Source organism: Centrocercus urophasianus, unplaced genomic scaffold (genome assembly GCF_019232065.1).
Source record: "Centrocercus urophasianus isolate 14NV4802_14NV808 unplaced genomic scaffold, USGS_Curo_1.0 seq_10, whole genome shotgun sequence".
NCBI classification, from domain to species: Eukaryota; Metazoa; Chordata; class Aves; order Galliformes; family Phasianidae; genus Centrocercus; species Centrocercus urophasianus.
This window is the reverse complement of record NW_024884142.1, coordinates 56,362,557-56,370,011: the sequence shown is the minus strand read 5'-3', so window position 1 is coordinate 56,370,011 and position 7,455 is coordinate 56,362,557. Positions and strand designations below refer to the sequence as shown.

The following is a 7,455-nucleotide window of genomic DNA, read 5'->3' as shown; positions in this document are numbered from 1 at the left end:
TTTTCCAGCGGCCGGCCCCCAGCGATGCGCTGAGGCGGCGCCGCCGGTGGGCGTCACTCCCCGCGCGTGCCGGGGAGGCGGAGCGGGAACCGCCGCGCCGTTCGTTCCGCCCAGCCTCGTCCGCTCCGCGCGGCCAACCCCCTCGGCGGGGCGGTGTCGGCGGAGGCCTTGCCCCCATCGGCGCGGCAAGGCCCGCCCCCTCCCCTCGCGCGCGCGCCGCATCCCGTTAGCGCTCGGGGCTCGATCTCGCGATGCTGGCCCGTCGCCGCCGCCGCCATATTGTGACACTATTTTGATTTGGAGCGCAGCGAGCGGGGGGAGGGGGGGCCGGGAGCGACGCGGAGCCGCAGCGGTTCCAGCGGAGGACGGGAGCGGCGCCGCAGACACTCAGCCACCCCCGGCCTCCCCGCTTCTCCCGCCTGCGGCGACGGCACGGACCCCCCCTCCCTTCCCCCTCCTCCTTCTCCTCGGCCACCTCCTCCTCCTCTCTCCCCCCCGCAGCGGAACGGCGGCGGCGGGAGGCTGCGGAGCGGCGGCGGAGCGGCTCGGGTCGGCACTCGGGTCGGCGGGGTCCCCCCTGCCGGGAGGCGGCGGCGCCGGTGGCGGCGGTAGTGGCGGCGGCTGCCGTGGTGGGGGAGGCGGCGGCAGAGGAGGAGGAGGAGGCGGAGGAGGAGGAGGCGGAGAGGCGGCAGAAGGGTAAGGCAGACCCCGCCGAGGCGGGCCTGTTGGGGGCTCACCGGGGCCGGCTCCGCCGCGGGGCCGCTCCCCTCCCCGGGGGGCTGCGGGGAGCGGCGCGGCTCGGCCCGCAGGCCCAAGACTCCGGGGCGGCCCCGTGCCCCGCGGCGAGGCCGGGGCGGGCCTCGGTGCGGGGAGGGGGCGGCCGGCGCCCCGCATCCCGGCGGGCGGGGGGAGCCCGGCCTCCCGGTGGAGGGGGAGGGAGCGAGCGAGCCGCGGGGCGGCCGCGGGAGGTGGAAACTCTTTTTCCTTGGCGAGCGGGGAGGGATCGGCTCTGCGTGTCGCCCCCGCGTCTGCGGGAGACCCGCGTGCGTGGCGGGGCGGCAGGTGACAGGTGCGCGGCTGCGGGGCGAGGCTCCGCCATTTGGGGCTGAGCCGCGGGGTCTGCGGGCTCCGAGGCCTTATATAGTCCACCTCCGGTTTCCATTATTCAACTCGATTTAATTGTTCGGAAGGAATTCTTGAAACGATTCTCGTAAGAGGGATTTGCAAGACAAGAGATGAGTCCGGTTGGCTTTTTCTCTTGTTTTGTCCCCCCACGAGAGTTAGGAAGGCAGTGGGGAGGTGTGTAGCGCTCGGTCTCATTCATTGAGAGGCTGTGTCGGTGGTCTGAGCGCCCCGTCCTGTTCGCTGCTGGGCGGCCTTCGGGGCAGGGCCTCGTGTTCTTTGTGCTGGGCGGCTCGGCGGACCCAGCCCTGTGCCCGAGGCCCGGAGGTGTTTCCGTGCCGGTATCAGCAAGTACATGCCTATAATCCCCAGAAACGCTTCCTTGCAAGGAGTGGATCTCAGGTTTGGTTTGCGGTCCTTAGTTTAAGGGTATTTGATAAGGGTTGAAAAAAGCACTGGCTGAGGCTCGTCTGTAGAGAGCTGAAAATGGTGTTGCACGTTGTTTTCGTTGTACAGATATGTGAAAGATAAATGCTAAAGTCTTTCTTTGGGACTTCTGAACTTGTTTTCCATCATAACCATAGATGTTGGAGTTGTGTTGCGTGTGCATATGGTGGGGAGGGCTAGCTACTATATCAGTAGCGTGGCCGTGATTTGCTGAAATTGGGAATCATTTTCAGTTTACCCAATGATTTACTGAATAAGCAGGCATTTGCATTTTGTATTGATATCTCACTAATTTGTTCTTTAGCTGTATTGTTGTAATTGGGCACAATCAAAACTCAAAATTCTGATCTTGGCAAGAGGGGAGTTCCACTGAGAGATTAGGAGACATATGTGTCATCAGCCTCAGTAAGCTCTACTCTGCAATTTAAATGAGACTTTAGTCATTGCAGCTGCTGAAGTTACTCACATATTAAGCTTTTGGAGACTCAAGGTAGATAGTACTTTGACCTGTGCTATAGCTGAGCTGGTTGTCAGTTTCTTTCATAAGCTGAGAAGACCTGGGTCATTGTTTCTCATGCTGCTTCATGGGAGAGCCTGCAGAAGGGGAGGGGGAGAAAAGCTGTTGGAGGAGGTACTTGGAGTTTGCGTAATCCCAGTGTTGTGACTGAGAGATGCTTGATAGAGCATCCTTCCTATCATTACCTGCGTGGGCAGTGCCATCTTCTTCATATGCTACCCTCGCTCTTGTGAAATGTAAAGCATTTCCCATTCCAATAGGAGTTAATGGGTTCTTCTCTCTTCCTCTAAATACGTTGATAGGAATAGACTTCTTGAAAATGTACATTCTTCCTATTGTAGTGACCTGGTAGAAATTTCTCATCCAGTGACAGGATGGAAGAAAGTAGTTTTTTTCTTTTTGATCGTGGCATTGCTTCATAGACTGAGATGCTGTGTTGTTTCATAAAGGTTTCATGAATAACTAGTGTGCTTTTCAAGCCTTGTAGAATCAAACCTGTCATCTGTTGAAGAGATAAGTTTGCAGAAAATAATATACTTTTTTTAATTTATTTTTTATTTTTTTTGCTAGGGAGCTTTAAGAGCTTTTGGCAAACTTTCTTTGTGAGAGTGAGTACTTTGAAACATAAAACTAGATTGTTCTTCATCCTGTGGCACGTTCCTCCCTCTTACTGTGATCTCTGGTTGGAAACACTGGAAGAAATAAGTTGGTCAGATGTGACCTCGAGTTTATAAAATGACTGTAAATTTAGGACTGAGGGATCAGGCTGATCTTTTCTGAACTGTTGCAGGCGGAATGCTGAATGATGTTGCTGTTGGTGCTTTTACAGGAAATAGAACAAAAATTCCAGTGATTCAGAACTGGATTTTTTTAAAGCTATACTCAAAACTCAAATATTTAAATGATTGAACTGAAAGTTAACTTTTTTTTTTCCACTAATGTGTACAGTGATTCAGGTTTTGCATTTTTTTCTCTTCAGTTGCATAGTAGATTATCTCCACTGGAAAAGTGTATACTTTGTAGTTCAAACAGGACAAATAATGGTGACTGCTCCAAAACGTCTTGAATGCTGATTAGCAAACCAATCCTGATGGGATTCTCCATACTTGAAGTCAACTGTGAGTGAGAAAGCTGTTGGATTCACAGTTGGATTAAATTTTTTATTAAACTCATAATTGCAGCTGGAGGTTTCATTATAACAGTTGCTTCAGTTTCTCCCTCTCTTAATTATGCTTACCAGAAAAATCACTGTGATTGGTTAATGCTGTCTCTAACAAAAATTTTTGTAGACTTTTTTGTTAGAATTGTGGTAGAATGACTGACTTACTGTTGCTGAATTGATCAGCGAGCTCAAAGTATTCTGAACAGTATACAGATGTGTAGAGTTCCTTTTAGCTTCGTGTTGTGCTGCCTTTGGATTTTGGTGTTTCTCAATTAGTCTGGTGAATCCGAATGAAGTAGCTGGACGTGATTGAAGTTGAGAGTTCTGTGTTGTGTCTGCATGGGATCTGGTTATTCTTGGAAGGCATCTGTTGTAGAATGAAAAGATCTAAGGAGGAGCAGTTAAGGTGAGTTAAATAGTTAATATTTTTAGAATGTGTGAGGTATCTTTTGGTGACAAGAAGTTGAGCATTATAGTACCGTGCTAAATAGTTCTGTTTAAATTAATATCTGGTAGAATCTTAACAAAGAGAATTGTTCTAAAAACACCATATTTCTAGTAAAATGCTGTGTATAGTCAAATATTATGCCATTATGGAAAATTTACTATTCTGAACAGAAAAATCAAATTTGACTGTGCTTAATGATGAGTGGTTTAAAGCTCATTCAGATCCGGGTTGTACTATGAGTGGCTGTTAGTTTTTCCTTTATTTAAATATCAGTGTTTTAGAATGGATGTAAAACTTGCCTTCCTTTTAGCATTTAGAAGGATGTTGACTGAGATGCACACAATATTTTGAAAACAACAACAGAAAAACAGCTTACATTTCTATTATAGGTTGCATGTAGTAGTTCTTAAAACATTAAAGTATGCACGCGTTAGTCATTATATTGTTGGGTTTGCTAGAATTTACAAACAAGAAAAAGAACAAAGCTGCTATACATGCTCAGTACTTGTATGATGTTCTTAAGTCTGCCTTTGAGTGTTTATCTAAAGCTTCTTTCAGATTTAATGCACTGTGGTGTTCCGTGTACACGGACTGGTTGGGCTGCTGGGGCTGCCAGTGGGAAGGCACATTTCCACGTGTTTTCTCCCCTCATCAAAGACACTCATTTGAGTTTCTTTTCTCTGCAGAGCTTCCAGTTTTCACAAAACCTGTGAAGGCCTTTTTTAATCTTTGAGACTTTTACACCTCCCTTAAATTGTCTTTGAAATGGTCAGCTGATGCAAATCGTTATTAAAAGGACAACTAGAACATGTAAAAACAATTTCTTTTAAGAAAACTTGCTTAGTTGTACATAGTAGGAAACAAAATCCTGGCAACTTGAGAACTCAGCATCAACTGATGCCACATGGAGAAGATGTTGAGATGCATCTGTTTTTTGCGAAACTTTTCAAAGAAGAGGAGTTGCTGTTGAAGGGATTGGACTTGAGTTTTGTGCAGGTGCTTCTGCATGCTTACTCCAAACCTCTTCATTTTTCACATCTTCTCACACTGTCTTTGATGCATGGACTACATTGGAAGCAATAAAAACCGCTGGAGAACTATAGTGATGCTGAGGGCTACATAAAAATTGAATGGAAGAATGTTTTGGACAATGCTCAAAAACAATAGAAGTGTTGCTCCAGACAAGTTGTTGACATGTTTCTAAATATATATTTGTGTAATGTATTATAAGCCATCTTTGATTTATTTTTCTAAAGACACAAATCTCAAGCAATTGTGTTTCCTTTAATCCTGTGCCTTAATAAATTTTAAGTTCATCAGCTAATTTCAGCAAAGTAGCCACAGGGCAAGGTCTTGGGGATTTTACATTTTAATAATATTTAACAGGAATATTCAGGTTATTGAATAGAAGGTCTCTTCAGAAGAAAGTTTTGCATGGATTTAGCACTTACCCGTATTTAACCTGCCAGTTGGCAAACAAACAGCTTTCTCTGGGTTAAAAGCTAGATACGATGTGCTGTACTCCTTTCTTTCAGTCCCCAGTTAGAGGACGTGAGAGGTTAAGTGCACTGTGGCTGGTGCATGGAAGAGAGGGGGTAAGATAATAGGCAGCTGGGATAGAGGTGGAGTGCGATCATTTGGAGCATGGCAGCATGGCTGCCTGCAGATCTGTGGGAAATGGGGCAGTGACCTGCTGTCCGTGGGATGGTTCCTCGAACAAGAGGGCTAGCAGCATCTGCCAGTTTTGGTTTACTGAACAAAAATCGTGTTGTGTTAGGTGTCTTAAGAGGATGAAAGCTGAAGGAGAGGGGAAGTGATAGGTGAGGTAGCTAGGCAGACAGCTGGGCTGCTGAGCTCGTGTTGCAGCAGTGGCACACTCTTAACTGCAGTGTTTAAAAAAAACTCTGAGTGTGAGGTGGCTGTTAGGTGTGTGTTAGATGTTACTTCCACTCTTGAAACCTCTTCTGTGCCTTTCTGTTTGTATGGCCCTGGCACAACTCCTGACTGTGCTTACACCTGTCCTGGCATGCTGCGTGGAGCAGCATGGGGCAAGAATGCGTGCCAGTGAGGGAGTGGTTGCGTGAACTGCACAAGGAATACATGTTATTCTCAACATGCTTTATATTGAAAGCGTTGTTTCGTTGTTACATCTCAGTTTATAGTGGAAATGACTTAGATGTTTGATGTTAATAGTTTAATTCGTTCGTACCTGTGTGGGCTCTTGCATGCTGTGGTATATTTAATGTATTCCTAAGTGTAATAGATGCATCTGTGAAGTAGTATCAAATTATTTTAATAACTCTAAAGTAACCTATTTTTTATTACACTTCCGAGTGAACATTTTACATAGCTCATTGAATCTTGAACCAAGTATTTGTATTTTGTAGATAATGCTAAAAGAAATAGATGAGAACACACTGGCAGGCTGATAAAATACCCAATTAACAGTAAACTTTTCAATTCTGTTTGCTGCAGCATATGTTCTGTTGGATAAGAAGATGCTTTGCCTTTTTCATAGGTGGCTTTTGCGAATATTGAGCATAAATATGTGGTTAAGGAGTGATTATTAGAAAAATTCCTCATGGCTGTTAAACTTAGGGCTTTAGAACGCTTTTTTTTCCCCCCCCCAAAGAAAAATTACAGTTTTTGCTTTTTAAAAATAAAGAAAACTCACTGTTGTTTGCTGATCACTATGTTTTACTTTTTCAGTAGTGCATGGTTTCAGCACCTAACCACTCCTCGAGGTATTTGTACCTGGTTTTGATCAGATGCTTCAGAAGCTATGAGTAACAAGTGCATCCTGAGAAATCATCTATTTTGCTGAAGCTATTTAGGAAAAAAAAAAAAAAAAAAAAAAATGGCTTTGTACTTTATACTGAAGGTTAGAAATACAGGAAAGACTTTTCCCATGTTTGTCCTGAGTGTGATTTCCCCAAGTGGAAAAAATTATGAACAGTTTCACCTTCAGAGGAAAAAGTCCCACACACTTCAAAGAAATGAAGTTATGTAATACAGCATCTATTTGCATCCTTTGTCAATTCATGTTGTGTTTGAACCCTTAAGAAAGTCTCTACCTCCTCTTTCCTTGCTGTGCTGAGCTTCCCTTTTTATAGTACTCTGTTTTTACTGCATTCACAACTTTATTTTTTTCTTTTTAAAATCTCTGTCTATGCAGATTTTGTAGAATGCAGAATTTACTTCCTCTAAGCATCGTTTTACTCTCATCCTGTCATAATTGTATGTGATCTAGAGAAGAGTTGATCTGTTCGTTTGTATCCTTTCTTCACTCTTCATTTCCCTTAGCAAATACATGATGTATACTTCTCAATTCAAATATTAGTGCCCTCTTGTTTATACTTCTCTTTGGCATTTCTTCTCACCTGTTCCAGTCATTCTTTTTGGGAATTCATCTTCCTTCTTAAGAAAATAGTTCAGCACTTGTCATTTCTTTTTGGTTCTGTTTCTTCTTCAGAGTATCTGTTGCTAAGTTTGCCCCTGCTGTGGTCAGGCTTTCTGGAGAGAAAAATAAAGTGTCATGAGTTCTGTGCTTGGATTTCTTTCAATTCATTCATCTGCTTCAAATTGCTACTTTCCCTTTGTTGGACAAAGCATTTTTTGAAGGGGAATGGTAGGTTATTTTATTTTTAGAGAGCCTTCTTTAACAGGTTTAAGCAGTTGTGAACAACTGAGAATCTGCGTGGGCTCAGCAAAAGTGTGCTTAAGAGGCATTTTAGTTTGATAAATACTGGTTGGCTTATG

At 45.0% G+C, this 7,455-nt stretch overlaps 1 long non-coding RNA gene across 1 annotated transcript; it reads left to right on the top strand.

Moving 5' to 3' along the window:
• The first annotated feature begins 1,096 nt into the window (after window positions 1-1,096).
• LOC122168492 lies at window positions 1,097-6,713 on the top strand. Its single transcript, XR_006171277.1, has 2 exons — window positions 1,097-3,654; window positions 4,383-6,713. It is a non-coding gene; the product is annotated as an uncharacterized LOC122168492 (long non-coding RNA).
• The last annotated feature ends 742 nt before the right edge of the window (window positions 6,714-7,455 follow it).